Source organism: Hemitrygon akajei, chromosome 14, assembly GCF_048418815.1.
Source record: "Hemitrygon akajei chromosome 14, sHemAka1.3, whole genome shotgun sequence".
Classification (NCBI taxonomy): Eukaryota; Metazoa; Chordata; class Chondrichthyes; order Myliobatiformes; family Dasyatidae; genus Hemitrygon; species Hemitrygon akajei.
Window position 1 is genome coordinate 107886109 of NC_133137.1, and position 21751 is coordinate 107907859.

The following is a 21751-nucleotide window of genomic DNA, read 5'->3' on the forward strand; positions in this document are numbered from 1 at the left end:
TGCTTTTTTTTTGGGGGGGTGGGGTGTTACCGTGATACAGAATTCTTCCAGCAAGGTACATTTCTTGGTCTGCCGAGTTCCATCAGATTTTGTGTGTGTCACCGGATTTCCAGCATCTGCAGATTTTCTCATGTTTGAAGATAAATTTCTATATATCTACCTCTCCTTTTAAGGACATAACTTTCCATGTGATGTGGAACAAGTATTTTCCAAACGTGTTTAGATGCTAATTCCTGTCATGTATATCTTGAGGTAAACATAGGCTAACTAAGGACAAGCAATTACATGTACATATAAGGTTCATTGAAATTCTGGAGCAAATGATTGGAAACTTTTTCAAAAATGTGAACTGGAAATTTGCCTGTGTGACAACTAAAATATAATAGGATGACACTGGTGGTACGATAATTGTACCTCTGTGGCTGATTCAGTAAAAAGTTAGTGATGCCCAGTGCACCCAGAAGACGGTATGATAACAGTCTTCCCCTTATAATTATGAAGTAGACCTCCCACTCTTATTGGTTTCCTTATTGCATTCAGGGGCCAAAAAGGAAAGGACTTGAATTCCTTTTTCCCATTTTTGAAATTTAACTTCTCCCAGAAGAGACACTGTTGACAGTGGCTTGGAAGCTCTAGAATTGCACTGGCTAACTGGAGCAATGGAAAGATTGAAGGATTGGCTAGTCTTTTCCTCCCTGTCATTTATCTATGCTTATAAATTTCATGCTGTGATTGTTCCTAGCTCCACTTTTCCAAAGACTCATCCTCAGTCACAGAATAAATATGTAGTAATTCATTTTGCTATAGTTAATAAATCTTACAAAGGGCCTCAACAGGAAATGAACCTTATCAGTAGGAAGTTTAACCAATAACATATAGAGGAGCTGTAGTGAACTAATGGAAAAAGAAAGCAAAAGCCACTAAGACCTGAAGTGACTTGATACAAAATTAATGTCTCCTGTTTATAGGAACTTGCAATATCAAAGTTACCCAGTGAAAGTAAGTATGCTCACTGAAAGTAAGCATGCAGGTACAGCAGGCAGTGAAGAAAGCTAATGGCATGTTGGCCTTTATAACAAGAGGAATTGAGTATAGGAGTAAAGAGGTCCTTCTGCAGTTGTACAGGGCCCTGGTGGGACCACACCTGGAGTATTGTGTTCAGTTTTGGTCTCCAAATTTGAGGAAGGATATTCTTGCTATTGAGGGAGTGCAGCGTAGGTTTACAAGGTTAATTCCCGGGATATCTTGAAAGATTGTAGCGACTGGGCTTGTATACACTGGAATTTAGAAGGATGAGAGGGAAGCTGATTGAAACATATAAGATTATTAAGGGATTGGGCACGTTAGAGGCAGGAAACATGTTCCCAATGTTGGGTGAATCCAGAACCAGAGGCCACAGTTTAAGAATAAGGGGTAGGCCATTTAGAACAGAGTTGAGGAAAAACTTTTTCACCCAGAGAGTTGTGGATCTATGGAATGCTCTGCCTTAGAAGGCAGTGGAGGCCAATTCTCTGGATGCTTTCAAGAAAGAGTTAGATAGAGCTCTTAAAGATAGTGGAGTCAAGGGATATGGGGAGAAGGCAGGAACGGGATACTGATTGTGGATGATCAGCCATGATCACATTGAATGGTGGTGCTGGCTCGAAGGGCAGAATGGCCTACTCCTGCACCTATTGTCTATTGTCAGTGGGATTACATATATAGTAATCAGTCCATCTGAAGTTAACTCACTGTATCCGAAATTCTCAGATGCTTCTGAGATGTGATAAAATTCTAGACAACTACAAGTCCAATGGAATTATACTGTACAATCAAACTGATGAATGTAAGTACATTAAAAATTGACATTGTAAATAACATGACTATCAACTATTCAACAGGACTTGTAACTCACATTTCACAAATATACCCATATCCCTCAAAATCCTTAGTGTCAAAAAATTAGGAATACCAGTCTTCAATAACTTCAATGATTAAGTAATTACAAACATATGGCTTTGAAAATTCAGAAACTTTTGATTAAATATTCCTTCCAGATATATTGTTTTTCCATGTCAAACTCATTGTATTTTTTACCTTGAGAGGAAGGGTATCTAGCCTTCTCACAATCACACAAGAAAAAAATACAACAAAGCAGTTTTGAACACTGTAAAAGAAGTTTATTCCCTACTTTTGAATATTTCTAAACTGAGCCGTCAGCTGAAATGGTCTCAAAGCAAGTGAATGTTTCTTCTGGTGATGACCAAATATAGCTTCATTCATGGTCATTGCCATTTCTGTCAACATGACTGATACAGGTCAGATAAGCTAGGCATGGAAATTTGTCTAAATTTGTTTTACGATGGCAGCACATAGTTAATGATGACATATTCTATCAAGTTTGATACATAGATAGTGTATGACCAATCTGATATTAGCGTGTCTGTCCCCTAAATATGTGCCTAGATCTCATCTGGTTGTATTGAAAGAGTCTATTGTATCTGGTTCACATATTGTTTCCACCTCCCATGAACACACTTCTTACTTCATTTTAAGATTTAACTGTTTTGTATTAAAACAAGCATCATATCTTGACATCAATTCAAAGTTCAAGGTTAGGGAAAGTTAGTTTCTATTCCACGGATCTCACTGTTAGAGATCCCTAGACCTGATAGTGCATTTGCAATATTGCAATACTGAAGATAATCCACAGAAACCCAAAACTGCTACTGAGATCTCTCAGTCAGTTCCACCAATTTTCCATTGATGGATTATAGACAAGTACAATAGCTGCTACAAACGTTTGTATGGGATGAGGTCATTTAACCTCTTGGACCTTTTCCCCAGATAACCTCAGTTCAGTTCTATATCCCTCCTTTGCTCTTCTTTGCCCAGCAAAACAAATCATTCTTAGTTTAGCCTTGTGGGCTCTATGCATTTGAAAAAGGGAGTTTCAAATTTCTATGTCCTTCATGTCTCAATCTTGTTCCTGAATAGCTACCTTCTAATTTTAATAAAGATGGAAATGCTGGGACTTGCCCCTTCCCAAGGAAGTTTTGCATTCTACTGTGAACTCAGCTCAATTAAATGATGGCACCTTCTATCCAACTACCTATGCTGATGTCCACCTGAGATGTCTGACGGACTCCTTATGGAATCTGATGTGGCTGTTTGAGCTTCTCCAGGCTTCTCAGCTGATGAGAATTCTGATAGGAATTCTCCTGATGAGGATCATAATCCACATTCAAATAAATGAGATTCACTCCCAGAAGAAGATAAATTGTTATTACTCATTTCATCTATTTCAGTTAATTAACAGGTTTCATTGACTTTGAGTGCAATGTTTTAATGTTTTAAAACAAGAAGAAAAACATTTTAAGTGTTTTTTATATGTTCCAAGAGTTATTGAGTCATAAGTAGTCATTTAATGGTACCAATTACATGTGCTAAGATGATTGTACACTGCACTAAGCCATGCTAAAGTGCTAGCAGGCAGGCACCCAGATGAAGATGGTGTGTGGCACAGGGGGCAGCTGTCCAGCTATTTTGGACAACAAAACACCTATCCCATTATGTGCAGACACAAGATTCTGGAACCTTGAACAACATACAATCTGCTGGAGGAACTTGACAGGTAAAGCAGTGTATGGGCAGGGACTGGAGGATAAGGAATTGTTGATGTTTTGGATCAAAACCCTGCATCAGGACTAAGAACAGAGAAAAGAGAAAGTCAGTATGAAGAGAAGAAGAGAAATGGTAAGCCATGGGCCAAAGGATGATAGCAGATAGAGCCAATTAAGGAAGGGAGGTGCAATTGGGAGATGGAGGAATGTATGTGTTGGATGGAGACAAACACAAAATAATAAAGGCAAAGCCAGAAAGGGGCAGAGGAGGTGGAATTCCTGGAGGAAAATGATTAGGAACAGAAAGATTACTAGTGCTGGAAAATTGTTGAATAAGGTTATAATGGGAACTATTAGGGGAGAGGTCAAATACAAGTGAAACCAAGACCCAATGGGGGAAATGTGTGAGTAGTAGATGGGTGAACAAGAAGGGACATGAGAAAGGAGACAAAACAGGGGGAACCAGGGGAGGATCAGATGGGGGAGAAAGGTGGGTGGGAGAGAGAGTGGGTTGGGGCAGAACTGGAGGTGAGGGTTACAAGTAATTTAAAAATTCCAAGTTCAAACATATAGGTTGTAGACTATGAAATTTTGTTCCTTCAGTTTGTATTGGACCACTCCTTGGTAGTAGAGAAGGGTGAGGATGGACAGGCCATTGTGGGAATGTGAAGGGGAATTGCAACAGCATGCAACTGGGAACTCAGGTTAGTCTTTATAAACAGAGCTCAGGTGTTCTGCGAATTGGTCATCTGCTTCTGTCTTCCAATTGCACATTTCAACCCCCCCCCCCCCACAACAACTTCCACAAATCTAGCCCTATCACACCAACCCCTTACAACCCCTACATCTGGGCTAGAAATCACTTCTGGCCCTTTTCTCCCCCTCTCCTCTAAATACCTCAACACCCAGTCCTGAAGGAAAGTTTCAACCTGAACCACTGACTATTCCTTTCTCCTCACAGATGCTGCCTAACCCACTGAGTACCTCAAGTAAATTCTTTGTTGCCCTGTTTAAATGTGTTTTTCTCAATTCCCCGCTGTGAATCTTGTAAATCCATTTATCATTTTAAAAATCTCAATCTTTTCACTTTTCATTCTCATGTATGTAAGTGAATACAAGGCAAGTTACTGCAATTCATGTTCACAACTGAAGTAACATACTTATAACTTACACTTTTTGCAACAGTGTGGTTCTTCTAAATCTATACTGGGTGCCTGCAAGGCCAATATATTGGCATGCAGGAAATGTACAGGAGTGAGATACTGGCTGGTTGAGTAGTGTCATAACAGCAACCTTGCACCCCACATCAGTAAGACTAAGGAATTGACTGTGGACTTCAGGAAGGGAAAGTTGAAGGAATGCACATAAGTCCTCATCAAGGGTTTAGAAAAGGAAAGGGTGAACAGTTTCAAGATTCTAGAAGTCAACATCTCTGAAGATCTATCCTGGGTCCAACATATTGATGCAATAATGAAGAAGACATGCCAGTGGCTGTATTTCATTAGGAGATTGGGGAGATTTGGCATGTCACTAAAGATTCAAGCAAATTTCTACAGACGTACAAGGTTGAATTTTGAGTTCAAGAGCCGAGAGGTAATATTACAGCCATTTAGGACCCTGATCAGACCCCTAGGAGTACTGTGCTTAGTTCTAGTCATCTCACTACAGGAAGGTTGTGGAAACTATAGAAAGAGTGCAGAAGAGATTTACAAGCATGTTGCCTGGATTAGGGAGCATGCCTTATGAGAATAGTTTGAGTGAACTCGGCCTTTTCTCCTTGGAGTGACGGAAGATGAGAGGTGTATAAGATAATGAGAAGCATTGATTGTGTAGATAGTCAGAGGCTTTTTCCCAGGGCTGAAATGGCTAACACAAGAGGGCACAGTTTGAAGGTGCTTGGAAGTAGGTACAGAGATGTCAGGGGTAAGTTTTTTACGCAGGAAGTAGTGAGTGCATGGAATGGGCTGCTGGCAATGGTGGTGGAGGCAGATACAATAGGATCTTTTAAGAGACTCCTGGATAGGTACATGGAGCTTAGAGAAATAGAGGGCTATGGGCAACCCTAGGTAATTTGTAAAGTAAGTATATGTTTGACACAGTATTGTGGGCTAAAGGGCCTGTACTGTGCTGTAGGTTTTCTATGTTCTATGTTGTATGTACTGTGGAGAGCACTTAACTGCTTGCATCACCGTCTGGTATAGAGGGGCCACTGCACAGGATTGAACAAAGCTGAATGATCGGGAAACTCACCCAGCTCCATCATGGTCACTTGCCTACCCACCCTCAAGAACATTATCGAAAACTGCTGCCTCAAAAAGGTGGCATCCATCATTAAGGATACCCAGCAACAAGACTTACCGACTTTTCATTACTACCATCAGGGAGGAGGTAAAGAAGCCTAAAGAGACACTCTCAGCATTTTAGGAACAGCTTCTTCCCCTCTGCCATCAGGTTTCCGAATGAACTCATGATCACTACCTCAATATTTTTTGTGCTCTTTTTGCACTATTTATTTAATTTAAAGGCACAATCTAAAATGGAATCTGATCAAGATTCTGCAGAAAAGCTTCTTCTGGCTTGTATTCACTTCACTTAAGATAAAGGACAAAATTCCATTTGCCTTTTGCAAACAGAAACAAAGTGAAAGTTTGTTACAGTACCGCTAACTCACATGCTTCCTAGCCTACCTGGAGCTCATCAGCTGAGTAGTCACAAAGACATAAACTTTCAGCGATGAAAAATACATTTACTGACTCTCAAATCCTTCTCATCAAAGCATTTGTTAGTCTATTTTATCCATGTCCTACTGTGATTTATTTCTACATCTTTACTTCCCGCACTATTTCTGTTCAGAATGCAGATTTCTGCCATTGTCCTGGTCTTGCCATATTTCGGAATATCAGCTGAGACTGTCAAACTAATCAAGCGAGGAGCAAGTCTAACTCAGTCACCCAGACAGTGTCATTCTTTGACTTGTGTTACCAGCCAATTTGCCCTCCGGCTAAACACAACCAACAAATTCTTTTTTTTTTGCTCTTACCTCAGAATAGCATGTGACAAGATAGATTGATCTTCTTGGTCTGTTTTCCCTTAGCCTAGAAATATAAAGATAATGAAGAAATGAAATAATGCAATGTAATTACAGTGATTGTTAATCCTACTCTAATGAACTCTGGCCGCCAATGGCTTATCAGTGGATTGTTCTCTTGCAACAACCCTTTTCTACCCTCTCATAAAGTCCTTTCTCATGAGGTGTACCATATTATTTTTGTGTACAACTCACAACACCTAGCTTTCTGAATTAATTTCTGTCGAGCATTCCATGAAGAGGAACGAGTCAATCTCTACCTTGTCCTAAATCACTGCAAGAGTGACTTTTGTTTAATTGAGAAACTAAAATCCACACATTGGACTAAACTACTTTTGATGCACTATTACAATTGGGCTGGAACAAAATTTGATTCCATGAACAAAAAAAATGAGATTATAAAACGAGTTTTTGATCAACAACATTAGGGTGTTCTATACCCAGAGAAGTTAAGACTTCTCTGGGTATAGGATCAACACGATCTCAATCAATTCAGTATAGTTGCTGAAAAGTAGAGGAGAGTGTCACTCTTTAAAGCTCATCCATTTTGGTTGCCACAAGAGAGAGACTATGCTTTTCTGGTCTCCTGTATGATTGGTAATCCCTGAACAAAACAGCAATACCAAAAAGATGTGTCAAGGTGTTTGCCAAACACTAAAACTCCCGTGCAGCTTCAATCTTATAAACACACTTAAGCAAACACACAGATATGTATGCCAACATACACCACACTCTCCTGCATTCAGTACCATTCCCCCAATACATCCTCCCCACAGAGCCAATGACTTAATTGCCTTCATATCTGCTTTACAGTGTGGAATAGGAGAGAAGACACCAACATGAAGGATGAGGGATTATTCTCGTGTCCAGTGTTTCATCAGGCTGGACTAGGCAATCGTTCTCCTCTTTGATAGAAGCCACAGAGGTGCAAAAAATGATAAGAGTAGAGATTATATGAAACCTGAAATATATATTCATTAACAGTGTTTCATTATGATATTATCCCCTTTGAGCTTATCTATAATGGACATCTTCATCATAAAAGCAGCTTTGAAGAGGAACTGAAGTGGAACTAACTTCCATTTTGACTTGGCAATGTATGAGGAAGCCTTTTTCCTTCCAAATGGACAATACAAATTAGAGTAGGAGGAGCAGAAACAACTTGATGAAGAAGTAGCAAGAAGGAGGAATGCAAGGAAATGATGAGGAGGGTTGAAGATGTTGTTGATGATGGCAATATAAGGGTACTATTATATCTGACATGCCATGGTACCAGGACTGAGTGAAACAGATTAGAGGAACAAGCATCAAAATGGGTATACCATCCTCTTGTGGGTTGCAGGCTGACCAAATGTGAGAAATGAGGAGAAGCACTGGAAGAAATCTGCTGCTCCGCAGCTGCAAACCACATGACCTCCACTTTGGAAGTTATGGGTAGTTTTTTTATGCTGGACTTCAGCAACAGTACATACTTAACAACAGCACAACTTGGTTAGTCAGGGCATCAAAGATTATGGGGAGAAGGCAGGATAATGGGGTTGAGAGATATAGTATAATAAATCAGCCATGATGGAATGGCAGAACAGACTTGATGGGCCAACTGGCCTAATTCAGCTCCTATGTCTTATGGTCTATCACATGGAACAGCTGGCTTTGGCAGTGGAGCCACTGAGAACTTATGAAGAACCCATGAAAACTCTATTCAATCTCAGGCTGAATCAGCTGGAGGTCTTGCTTCAGTCACGTGGGAACAAATGAAAGTCCACACAAAGAGCAACCTGTCACCAGGGGAAGCAGGATGATTTCACTAGGTAGTAGCATGTCATTCGTTAGCAGATTGGTCTTCTCAGTGAATGCAAAGGATGGAACCATAACTAGTTCACAGTCAAACAAGACCCAAGAACTGCCATACACAAGCAGCTAGTAGTTTGCATTAACACAGAAACGGTGTGTGTCTGCACACTGCTGTCTTCTGGTTGCAGAGTGATGCCATACAAGCAGATCTCTCTTTACAGAGAAGAAATGATGCTTGTGAACTTGTTTCTTTTCTACAATTACAGACATGTATTCCCTGCCCCATTCTCACTCACACTTGATGAATTTAGCTCAGAATGCATGGAGAAATGACTTTATCCAAGATACAGTGAAAAGCTTGTCTTACATACTGTTCATATAGAATTGATCAAATCAGTACACAGGGAATGAGGTAGACAAGATAAAAACAGTAACGATGCAGAATAAAGAGTTGAAGCTAAAGAGAAAGTACAGTGCAGATACAGAAGAGAAATTAGCTTTAGTTGTCACATGTACATCAAAACATCAAAACATACAGTGAAATGTGTTGTTTGTGTCATCATTCGCAATGTACAAAGTGTTGCCACACTTCCAGTGCTAACATAGCATGCCCACAAATCACTAACCATAACAAAAACAACAGAAAATCTGCAGATGCTGGAAATACAAGCAACACACAAACAAAATTCTGGAGGAACTCAGCAGGCCAGGCAGCATTTGTGGAAAATAGTACCGTCGACTTGTTGGGGCGAGACCCTTCATTAGGTGAGGAGTCAGGATTAGAAGGTGGGGAGGGGGAGGGGAGAGAAGTTGGGAGGGGTCAGGGGTGAAGTACCGAGCTGGGAAATTGATTGGTAAGGAGATACAGGACTAGAGAAGGGGAAATCTGATACGAGATGACAGAAGGCCATGGAAGAAAAAGGGGAGAGAAGTACCAGAGGGGGGCAATGGGCAGCCAAGGAAATAAGGTGAGAGAGTGAAAAGGGGATGGGGAATGGGGGGGGGGGGGGGCCATTACCGGTTCAGTAAATTGTTGTTCACGCCATCAGGATGGAGACCACCCAGTCGGAATATAAGGTGTTGCTCCTCCAACCTGCATGTGGCTTCGTCGCAACAGTAGAGGCGGCCATGGATTGACATGTTGGAATGGGAATGGGAAGTGGAATGGCCACTGGCTGATCCCACTTGTTCTGGAAGATGGAGTGTAGGTGCTCGGTGAAGTGGTCTCCCAATCTCTGTCACATCTCACCAATATACAGGAGGACACATCAGGAGAACCGGATACAGTAGATGATCCCAACAGACTCACAGGTAAAGTGTTGCCTCACCTGGAAGGACTGCTTGTGGCCCTGAATGGTAGTGAAGGAGGAGGTGTAGGAGGCGATGTAGCACTTGCTCCACTTGCAAGGATAAGTGCCAGGAGGGAGATCAGTAGGGAGGGGCGATAGACAAGGGAGTCATGCAGAGAGTATACCCTGTGGAATTTAGAAAGTGAGGGGAGGGAACAATGTGCTTGGTGGTTGGATCCCATTGGAGATGGTGGAAGTTACAGAAAAGTATGTGCTGGACTTGGAGGCTGGCAGTGTGGTAGGTGATGGCAAGAGGAACCCTATCCCTGGTGGTGTGGCGGGAAGATGGAGTGAGGGCAGATGATTGCAAAATGAAAGAGATGTGGTTGAGGGCAAGGTTAATGGTGGATGAAGGGAAGCCCCTTTCTTTGAAGAAGGAGGATGTCTCCTTTGTTCTGGAATGAAAAACCTTTTCCTGAGAGCAGATGTGGTGGAGACAGAGGAATTGAGTGAAGGTGCTGGCATTTTTATAAGTAAGAGTTTGAGAAGAAGTATAGTCCTTAAAATGACCTGCAAATTTGAATCTTTTCATGTGATTATTTTCTAATGAAGGGTGGTACTCCAATGAGAAAGCTGAGAAAAATAAACACTATAGAATGATGAAATGAATTGTGCTCCATTAACCAGTCCTTGACAGTTCCTCTAATCATCATGTAGAAAATAACTATATATTTATTTTTATTTAGAGATACAACACAACAACAGGTCCTTCCAGCACATCAAGCTGACATCACCCAGTTACACCTGGACTAATATAGGTTAGCAATTGTAATGCATTTTCCACTGGAAGACATGGCAAGGAATATGATGATGATGATGTGAATGGATGTTTGCAATAGGGAACAATCAATTGCATTGACTTGACTTAGCTAACGTTGTGCTTCTTCGGAGTTGCTGATATTACACTTAACCAAGCACGTAAAGAATATTCTAACACATTGACAATTTATGCCTTGGAGATTGTGGAAAGGCTTTCAGGTGTGGGCTGGTGACCAGGACACTGAGTTTCTGATTTGCTCGTACAGCCATTTTGGACATGACTGGTCTAACTGTCTTTATGATAAATGGAGACCAACAGAATACTGAAGATGAGAGACCTAGCTATAGTAAGATCATGGAATGCTAATAATAGATGATTCAACTCTTGGAAAAGGTAACTATCAGTGGTGTGAATTTAACTTCACAATTAAAACACATAACCAAATTAAAATGCATTCATCTTCTCTAAAAATTTCCAACAATGGAGTGTTTCTCTTTGATGAACATTGACTGCAATTTTACCAAGGTTCCTCAAAGTCAAGACCAGTAATTTCATGGAAAATCAGGCATCAATTAACTGGATCAACCTTGTCCTGCTTATTGTGTACAGGATGTGCTTGTACCGATTTTGTAATTCTACTAGAATAGCTTGGGTAGAATTCTGACTAGTTTTAGAGAACAAGTCTTCAGTTCTGTAGCTGAGATGTTATTTAGTACCTAAATCTTTGTTGTACTCAGTGGTCTCAGTTATATCTTGATGTCAGAATCAAATTAGCTGAAGAATGGCTTCAGTGATGGTAGATATATCACATGGAAACTGAAATGATCATCCACTTGACACTTCTGACTGTTCATAATTATGAATGCTTTGCTCTTATCCTTAATGTCAGATGGTGTAGAGCATCCTTGTAGCCATCACCCTCAACAATAAGTACTCCATTTTGAGTACTGTTGGGGGGAACGACCTACCTGGAGGAACAACAGTGGCCATGCCCATGGCACTGAGTCTGGCCCTGTGGCTCAGAAGGGTAGGGAACTGAAAAGGATGGCAGCAGTATTAGGGGACTCTGTAGTCAGATGAACAGATAGGCAATTCTGTGGATGTGAAAAGAAAGTTTGCCTCCCAGGTGCCAGGTCTGAGATGTTTCTGGACACATCCACAATATCCTGAAAAGGGAGGGTGAGCAGCCGGAAGTTGAGGTACATATTGGTAATGACAACATCGGAAGAAAAAGGGAGGAGGTCCTGGAAAAAGAACATAGGGAGGTAGGAAGGAAGCTGAGATAAAGGAACTCAAAGGTAGTAATCTTGGAAATGCTACGTGTGCCACACGACAGTGAGGATAGGGATAGAATGAGGTGGCAGATAAATGCATGGCTGAAAAATTGCAGCAGGGAGCAGGGATTCAGATTTCTGGAAAATTGGACCTTTTCTGGGAAAATTAGGTTGATGTTGGATTGCATGAGGGGGAATTTGTTGAATGCCTACAAGAAGGCTTTTCGAGCATCTTGTGCTTCAGCCTATTCAGGGAATGGCTATCTCAGACTAGATGTTATGTAATAACCCGGATCTTATTAGGGAGCTTTACTTAAAGTAATCTTTAGGAGGCATTGATCATAATCTTGAATTCACACTGCAGTTTGGGAGGGAGAAGCATAATGCACATGTATCAGTATCGCAATGGAATAAAGGGAATTACAGAGGAATGAGAGACAAGCTTGCCCAGGTGGATAGGAGGATACTGGCGGAGATTACAGCAGAGCAGAGACAGCTGAGGTTTTTGGAAATAGTTCACAAGGCACAGGATAGATATCCCCCCACAGAGAAAGAAAATCTCAAATGACAGGGGTAGGCTGACAAAGGAAGTTAAAAACTGCATAAAAGCCAAGGAAAGGGCATATAAGACAGCAAAAGTGAGTGAAAAGTTTGATGATTGGGAAGCTTTTAAAATCCAGCAAAAAGCAACTAAAGCTATAAGAAGGGAATGAAATATGAGGGCAGACTAGCCAATAATATAAAGCAGGGTACCAAGTTTTTCAGTTATATAAAGAGTAAAAGGGAGGTGAGCATTGATATTGAACCACAGGAAAATGATGTTGGTGAGGTTGTAGTGGAGGACAAAGAAATGGAAGATGAACTCAATAGGTACTTTGCATCTGTCTTCACTGTGGAAGACACTAGAAGTGTTCCTGATGTCATGAGTGTCAGGGAGCAGCAGTGAGTGTCATTGCTAAAGGAAAAATGTGTAAGGCAAACTCAAAGGCCTTAAGAAGGGTAAATCACCTGGACAAAATGGACTACATCCCAGTCCTGAGAGAAGTTGCTGAAGAGATAACGGATGCATTGGTCATGATCTTTCAAGAATCACTAGATTCTGGCATGGACTGCAAATGTCATTCTTTTGTAGGCCAGCTAGTAGTAGTTGGGAAAGTGTTGGAATCTATAACGAAGGATGAGGTTTCAAAGTACTTGGAGACTAATGATAAAATAAGTCAAAGTCAGCATGGTTTCTCTCAAGGCAAATCTTGTCAGACAAATTTGTTAAAGTTCTTTGAGGAAGTAACAAGCAGGGTAGACAAGGAGAAGTAGTGGATGTCATTTATTTGGATTTTCAGAAGGTGTTTCATGAGGCTGCTTAACAAGATAAAATCCTCTGGCATTTCAGGAAAGATATTGGTATTGGTATGCATAGCCGAATGACTGACAGACAGGAAGCAGCGAATGGGAATAAAAGGGGCCTTTTCTGGTTGGTTGCTGGTGACTAGTGGTGTTCCTCAGGGGTCAGTATTGGGGCCGTTACTTTTCGCATTGTTTTTCAATGATTTAGATAATGGAATTGATGGCTTTGTGGCAAAGTTTCTAAATGATATAAAGATAGATGGAGGAGTAGGTAGTGCTGAGGAAGCAATAAGATTGCAGCAGGACTTAGACAAATCGGAAGAATGGGCAAAAAGTGGCTGATGGAATACAGTGTTGGGAAATATATGATAATGGATTTTTGTAAAAGGAACAATAGTGCAGACTGTTATCTAACTGGGGAGAAGGTTGAAACATCAGACGTGAACAGGGACTAACAAGCCCTCAAGCAATGCTCCCAGAAGGTTAATTTACAGGTTGAGTCTGTGGTAAAGAAGGCAAATGCAATGTTGGCATTTATTTCAAAGGGAATAGAATTTCAAAGCAAGTAGATAATGCTTTGACATAGTGCCTTTATAAGACACTAGTCAGACCACACTTGGAGATTTGTCAACAGTTTAGGGCCTCATATCTCAGAAAGGATGTGTTGTCATTGGAGAGTCCAGAGGAGGTGTACGAGGATGATTCCAGGAATGAAGGGGTTAACATATGAGGAGCATTTATCAGCTTTGGGCCTGTACTTACTGGAACTTAGAAGAATGTGTGGGGATCTCATTGAAACCTACTAAATTTTGATAGCACTAGACAGGGTGGATGTGGAGAAGATGTTCCCTATGGTGGGGGATCCAGAACTAGAGGGTACTGCCTCAAAATCGCAGGAAGACCTTTTAGAACAGCAGTAAAGAGGATTTTCTTTTTAGCTAGAGAGTAGTAAATATGTGGAATGCTCTGCCACATACTGCAGTGGAGGCCAAGTCCATGCATATATTTAAGGTGGTCAGGGTATTAATGGATATGGCAAGCAGGCAGTTGTATGGGATTGAGTGGGATCTGGGATCAGCCATGATGAAATGTTGGAGCAGACATGATGGGCTGAATGGCCTAATTCTGCTCCTATGTCGTATGGTCTTATGTGTTAGTCACTCAAGTGGTTGGTCTTGCCATCATTAGGGACAGGGATTCTCTGTGAACCTCCTCTTTCCACTAGTTGTTTATAGCACCATCATGACAGTAAGTGGGAGGATTGCTGAGCTCCAATCTTACCCAATGGTTATGAGAACTTATCTCTGTCTGTTGCATGTTTTTGTTGTTTCCACTCCAATGTTTTATACAATAAAATTAAAACCAGTATTTTTTTTAAAAATCTGCATTTTATGGACTGACTTTTAATTTGGTCCATAAATGAAACTCATAGAATGGGCTTCTGGATTACCTGCCTGATAAATCCACTGTTGTGCCACCACCTTACCACATATCATTCTTGACTCCACTGGTTAAAATGGCAGATCAGAACCACTGATGTTGAATAGCAGGCTAAAAGTTCAGTCTCTCAACAATTATGTACACATGCAAAGTAGACCTGCTCTGAGGAAATAAAAATGTGCACAGAACAAAATACAAAAATATTGCAATTAGCCACTTGGGTAATTAGATCAGTGGTTCATTCACTGATGAACTATAATCAGCGCTACAGGATGTAGAGAAATATTTGTGTCCCCTGCCTGATTCTTGGTGCATATTGAGGTGCAGAGATTTGGCTTGCACTGGGCATAATAACTGTGTAGCTTTTTCTATGATGGACACCTTAAGGCTCATGCAGATTATGTTTTCTTCTTCTGTTCAGTTAGGAAAAGTGGCTAATGATATTGAGCTGGGACACCCTCTGGTGGCCCTTCTACTCTTTTTGGACTTCAGGCTCTCCGCTTGTAGCCAGCAGGCTCTGGGTCAAAATGTTCCTCCTCCTTTGGCATCAGATGCTCCCTGCAGTTCATAAGGTTGTGCACAATGCTACACAATATGATGAAGTCTCCATATCTGCTTGGTGTGCTCTGCAGGGTGGCATTAAACAGATATAAACCATGGATTCTCATTTTTCCATGACCCTCTGCATATTTTGATGACTCTTTGTTTCAGCATTTAGCTGGAATGCAAACAAGTGCGAAAAGCCAAGTCAATAAACTATAGCCTCTGTCCTGGGCTCTTTTGTGTTATTGTTCTCCAAAACAAGTAACAGCGAAAGAGTCACCAGTATATACATTTGATTTTTAATACAACCATATATGATATAGTTATAAAAAGTGTCAAATTTTACATACAGTAAAGTACGATGCTTCCCCTAAAGTAACAAACCCATATGGTTACCATAGAGACATGAGATTCTGCAGATGCAGGAAATTTTCAGCAACACTCAAAAAATGCTTGAAACACTCAGCAAGTCAGGTAGTATCTACGGAGGGGAATAAACAACAAGAAGAGTCTTATTCCATAACGTTGACTGTTTATTCCCCTTCATTAATACTGCTTGACCTGCTGAGTTCCTCCAACACTTTGAGTGTGTGTTGTTCATATAGTTACCAACTATCCACAAAGATTATGTTTTTTGACAATCTTTTATTTTCTGAGATTGCCTGAACCACAAAGGAATCTTGGTCAACCCTGAACTTTCTCTTCCTAATGCATCTCATTCTGGTAGATTACTTCTTCTAGTTGGCTCTGTGTCATCTGAATTGTTTCAGGGCTCCTGGACCTGCTGAACAATGCTTTGTCCAGCAAAAATCAAATGATGGAAATAATCCTGTACTTCAGCCGATGAGGTATCCTGCACATTATACTATCAACCATTATCTTATTGAGAACGCATGCATAGAACAAATTAAATCATTCACCCATGCAGCTTTTGACTCCAAGACTTCAACAATCTTTCCACAGCTCTACTTTGCAAATCCTTCATGGCCTGGCATTTGTAGTACAATCATAAGATCATAAGACATAGGAGCAGAATTAGGCCATTTGACCTATCAAGTCTGCTCTGCCATTTCATCATGGCTGATTTATTACCCCTCTTAACCCCATTCTCCTGCCTTCTCCCTGTAATCTTTGATGCCCTGACTAATCAAGAACCTATCAACCTCTGCTTTAAACATACTCAATGACTTGGCCTCCACAATTGCCTGTGGCAATGAATTCCACAGATTCACCTGGCTAAAGAAATTCCTCCTCATCTCTATTCCAAATAGACATCCTGCTGTTCTGAGGCTGTGCCCTCTGATCCTAGGCTCACACACTGGAGGAAACATTCTTTCCAGGCCTTCCAATGTCTGATAGGTTTAAATGAGATCCTCTCTCATTTTTCTAAACTCCAGTGAGTACAGGCCCAGAAACATAAAACGCTGCTCATATGTTAACCCTTTCATTCCCAGATTCATTCTATGAACCTCCTCTGGATTCTCTCTTATGGTTGCATATCTTTTCTTAGATAAGGGCCTCAAAACTGCTCACAATACTCAAAGTCCAGTCAGACTAGTGCCTTATAAAGCCCCACCATCACATCCTTGCTCTTATATTCTGGTTCTCTTGAAATGAATGCTAACACTGCACTTGCCTTCTTTACCACCGACTCAACCTGCAAGTTAACCTTTGGGGAAACTTGCACTCCCTTTGTACCATTGATTTTTGAATTCTCTCTTTATTTACAAAATAATACATGCCTTTATTCCTTTCCTACACTATATTCCACCTGCCATTTCTTTCCCCATTCTTCCAATCTGTCTAAGGCCTCCTGCAGGCTCCTTGCTTTGTCAATACTACCAACCCCTCCATTTCTCAAGATTTCCTCTTGAGAAAACCATTCTGACTTTGGCCTACTTTATCAGACACCTCCAAGTGCCTCAAAACTTCATTCTTAATAATGGACTCCAACATTTCCCCGACCTCTGAAGTGGTCAGGCTAACTGGCCTACAATTTCCTTTCTTCTGTCTTTCTCCCTTCTTAAAAGGTGGTGTAACATTTGCAAATTTCCAGCCCTCCAGAACCATTCCAGAATCAAGTGATTCTTGGAAGATCATTACCAATATCTCTGCAATGTCTCTTCAGCTACCTCTTTCAGACCCCTAGGGTGTACTCTATCTGGTCCAAGTGACTTATCTACCTTCAGACCTTTCAGCTTCCCAAGGACCTTCTCCTTAGTAATAGCAACTACACTCACTTCTGCCCCTGGGCACTCTCAAATTTCTGTCATACTGCTAGTTTCTTCCACAGTGAAGACTAACACAAAATACTTAATAGGTTTATCAGCCATTTCTTTGTCCCTCATTACTACCTCCCCAGTGTCATTGTCCAGTGGTTTGATATTCATTCTCACTTCTCTTTTACTCTTTATATATCTGAGAAAATTCATACCCTCTTTTATGTTATTGGTTAGCTTGCCTTTATATTTCATCCTTTCTCTCCTTATGGCTTTTTTAGTTGTTTTCTGTTTTGATTTGGATTTTAAAAGCTTCCCAGTCCTTTAATTTCCCACTAATGTTTGCTATTGTATATGCTCTCTCTTTTCCTTTTGTGTCATTTCTGACTTTCCTCATCAGCCAAGGTTGCCTCATCTTCCCTTTAAAATAATTCTTCATCTTTGGGATGTATCTATCCTTCACCTTCCAAAGTTCCCCCAGAAACTCCAGCCATTGCTGTTCTGCTATCATCCTTGCTATCGTCCCCTTCCAATCAACTTTGGACAGCTCCTCTCTCATGCATCTGTAATTTCCTTGACTCCAGTGTAATACTGATACATCTGACTTTATCTTCTCCCTCTCAAACTGGACTTGAGACTGTTTCTACCTCTGCAAATCACCTTTCAAATTGAGCTGCATAAAACCTGGCCACGATTACAACTGTTGATGCATCACTCTCTTGTGAAGGAATATTCTTTGTTGGCATAGGCTGGTTCTGAACACATATGCAACAATAACCATTGATGCATCACCATCTAAGCTAAGGAATATCTTCTATGCGCATGGGGTAGTCTTGCACACAAGCAGCTTCAACCATTGATGCATTGTCTTTTCAGTGAGAAAATGTCCTGTGATAGAGAACATAAACTTCACCAAAAGCAACTGACAACTCATGCACTGCTTGATCTTTTATCCTGCAACTGCCACTTCATTGTTTTCTTCAATGTGTGGGTGAAACAAACAGGAGCCTTTTAGATGGTGGATGCTATGGGGCAATTGTGACATTCTGTTTGAGCAAAGAAATGGGACAAGCTGTGCTGACCTGAAACATAGACCACTATCAGAAACCACTTCCTCCATGTTGAGTTTTAACAAATACCCCACTGCCTTCCAACTTGTATTGTTGCTCCTCCATACACCATTCAGTTGACATTAAATAGGTTGAGTTCCTCCAGCAATTTGTGTGTGTTGCTCGGATTTCCAGCATCATACAGATTTTCTCTTGTTTATGAATAAATAGTTTGAGTTCAAAGACAAATAAGAACGTAGCCCTTCTTTCCACTATAAGATGTCCATACTACACCAAATGGTATTGAGGGGGGAGTTGTAGGGCCCTCCTGTATATTAGTGAGACCCAACATAGATTGGGAGATCACTTTACCAATCACCTACACTCCATCCGCCAGCAAAAGCAGGATCTCCCAGTGGCCACCTATTTTAATTCCACTTCCCATTCCGACATGTCAGTCCATGGCCCCCTCTACTGTCGCCATGAGGCCACACTCTGGTTGGAGGATCAACAAACACTTTATATTCCTTCTGCGTATCCTCCAATATGTTTGTATGTACATCAATTTATCAAACTTCCGGTAATGCTCTCCCTCCTCCTTTCATCATTCACCATTCCCCTTTCCCTCTCTCACCTTATCTCCTTACCTGCCCATCACCTCCCTCTGGTGCTCCTCCCCCCTTTTCTCTCTTCCACGGTTTTCTTTCCTCTCCTATCAGACTCCCCCTTCTCCAGTCCTGTATCTCTTTCACCAATCAACTTCCCAGTTCTTTACCTCACCCCTCCCCCTCCTGGTTTCACCTATCACTTTGTGTTTCTTCCTCCTCTCCCCTCACCTTCTTGTTCTGACTCCTCATCTTTTTTTCTCCAGTCCTGCTAAAGGGTCTTGGCCTGAAATGGCGATGATACTCTTTGCCATAGAAGCTGGCTGGCCTGCTGAGTTCCTCCAGCATTTTGTGTGTGTTGCTTAGGTTTACAGCACCTGCAGATTTTCTCTTGTTTGTGATGAGACTGCATCTAGATTAGTGCATTCAGTTCTCGTCACCTCAGATGTGGAAGTTTTGGTGACAGTGCTAAAGAGGCTTACGAGGATGCTGCCTGGATTAGAGAGCGCATGCAATAGAGTGAAGCTGCACAAACTGGGGTCATTTTCTTTAGAACAGCAAAGCGGAGAACTGATGGGACTTTATTTATATGTTTTAAACCTGATAAAAATTTGTCATGAGAGGCCTAGAAAGAGTTAAACAGTCAGTATCTTTTTCCAGCGTCTAAATTACTAATACTTGAAGGCCTCCATTTCAGGTGAGAGGGGCTAGTTCAAATGAGGGTGCCTGGAATGCTCTGTCTGGGGTGGCAGTAGAGGAAAATAAGCTACAGACATTAAAGAGGCTTTTAAATAGGCACATGAATATGGAGAGAATGGAACAATATGGACACTGTGTAGGCAGACGGGATTAGTTTAGTTAAGTGCTTAATTACTAGCCTGTTCCTCTGTTGTGCTGTTCTGTCCTCTGTGTTGTAACATATCAGTATTCTGTTTTGGTTTGGTGCTTGTTTAAATCCACTCACTGAATCTAAAACATTTTAAAATAAATAGTTGAATTGTCTAAATTCCTGCAGTGCCCTGAATATAATACTGATATTTTCAAGGCTAGAGGCTGTTCACAGAAACCTTTGCAACTTAAACCATGCAGTACAAGAGAGTCACTTTAAAATCTAGGTGATCCTTTTTAATTCTTTCATTGTAATCATTCATTTTGTACAACTGTGCTTCCCTTGCTAGTTAACTTGAAGAGCTCAGTGGAGGCATTAATAACCAAATAAATGCTGATCATAACTTTGCCTTGATGTAAACTAAACTAGATTTACATTGTATCTTCAATAAAATTAAAACTATGGAGGGAGAGGAGCTCAGAGAATTTACCAACTCAAGTAATAGAGTTGTGACTTGGTTAACTTTTTATTTTTCGGACATCAGTCCAACTACTTGATCTTTTCCTATAGATATTCTCTGTATATTCTACCCATACATGGTTTGAGCTGGTCATTTAAATCTCCTGCCACAGCCCATTTCACTATATATACCCACTTAATCTTTTAGAATGCCCCATGAACTCACTAGCATACTTCTGTTATGCCTGCAGCCCCCTCCTATGTGAGAATCGCAAGATCACTATTGGGTTGGGTCAGAGGACCCAGGAAATGAGAGAGAGACGTGCGGACTGTCTCGTTCCCCGGTGAAGTAAAGCTACGGGACATGGCCATTGTCTCTTGGAGACAAATTGGTGGATTGAGATACTATGCTACATGAATGCCCTCAGGCAAAGTGGGCTGGGTGAGGGAGAGATTGCATCACCCCAACCTGATTGACATCTACGACCCTGCGAGTCAGGATAAAAGAGGGTCTGTAGGAACAGCCCTTCAGATGCACCAGAAGAAATGCTAGCGATCCCGTAATAGCGGGAAGCCATTTAAAGGAGGCCACGTGCGTTCAGTTCCGTTGCCTGAGACTGGTACCATGGAAAACGGCTCTTAGCTAGCAACGGGGAAATCAACTCCCCTGACTCAAAGGATTGGCATCATAAAAGACCTGGGTAAGTTTAAAACCGTCTCTCTCTTAAACCCAAAACGCTGCAGCTTGAACGAACTAACAGTGACTGTTATATTTCCATCGGACAATACATTATCCCCTAGACAACGATAGAGCTATTTCTTATTGATTATTATTATACCCGCGCTTTTATATTTAGTATTGACGACGTATATTATCTGTATGTTTGCATTAATCTTATTTTTGTGCCCCTTTATCAATAAATACTTTTAAAAATAGTACCATCAGACTTCAATGGACCTCTCTATCTTTGCTGGTAAGTGACCCAGTTACGGGGTACGTAACACTTCATAAAGGGAATAAGTTATCACTGTAGTCATGTTACTAGACAGGTAATATAGAAAACAATGAGCAGAGGACATAGATTTAAGTCAATTAATTGATGGATTCAAAAGGAATTGAAGTTTAAAACAAGAGTACATTGACTGGTGGGGGCCTAGAATACATTGCTGGAAAGGATGGTGGAGGTAGAAATCCTCAATCCACTTTGAGGACTAGGAAAGTAAATCAGATTCACCTGCAGGACACTGGACTCATACAGTAAATCAGATTCACCTGCAGGACACTGGACTCGTACAGTAAATCAGATTCACCTGCAGGACTCTGGACTCATACAGTAAATCAGATTCACCTGCAGGACACTGGACTCGTACAGTAAATCAGATTCACCTGCAGGAC

At 41.1% G+C, this 21751-nt stretch overlaps 1 protein-coding gene across 3 annotated transcripts in view; it reads right to left on the bottom strand.

Moving 5' to 3' along the window:
• The window catches only part of shank3a (SH3 and multiple ankyrin repeat domains 3a), a 1154364-nt gene that overhangs the window by 1045131 nt on the left and 87482 nt on the right, over positions 1 to 21751 (bottom strand). For all 3 annotated transcript variants that reach the window (XM_073066894.1, XM_073066893.1, XM_073066892.1), the window contains exon 2: positions 6643 to 6697. The gene's annotated coding sequence lies outside the window, so the exon portion shown is untranslated. The remainder of the gene's footprint in view (positions 1 to 6642; positions 6698 to 21751) is intronic.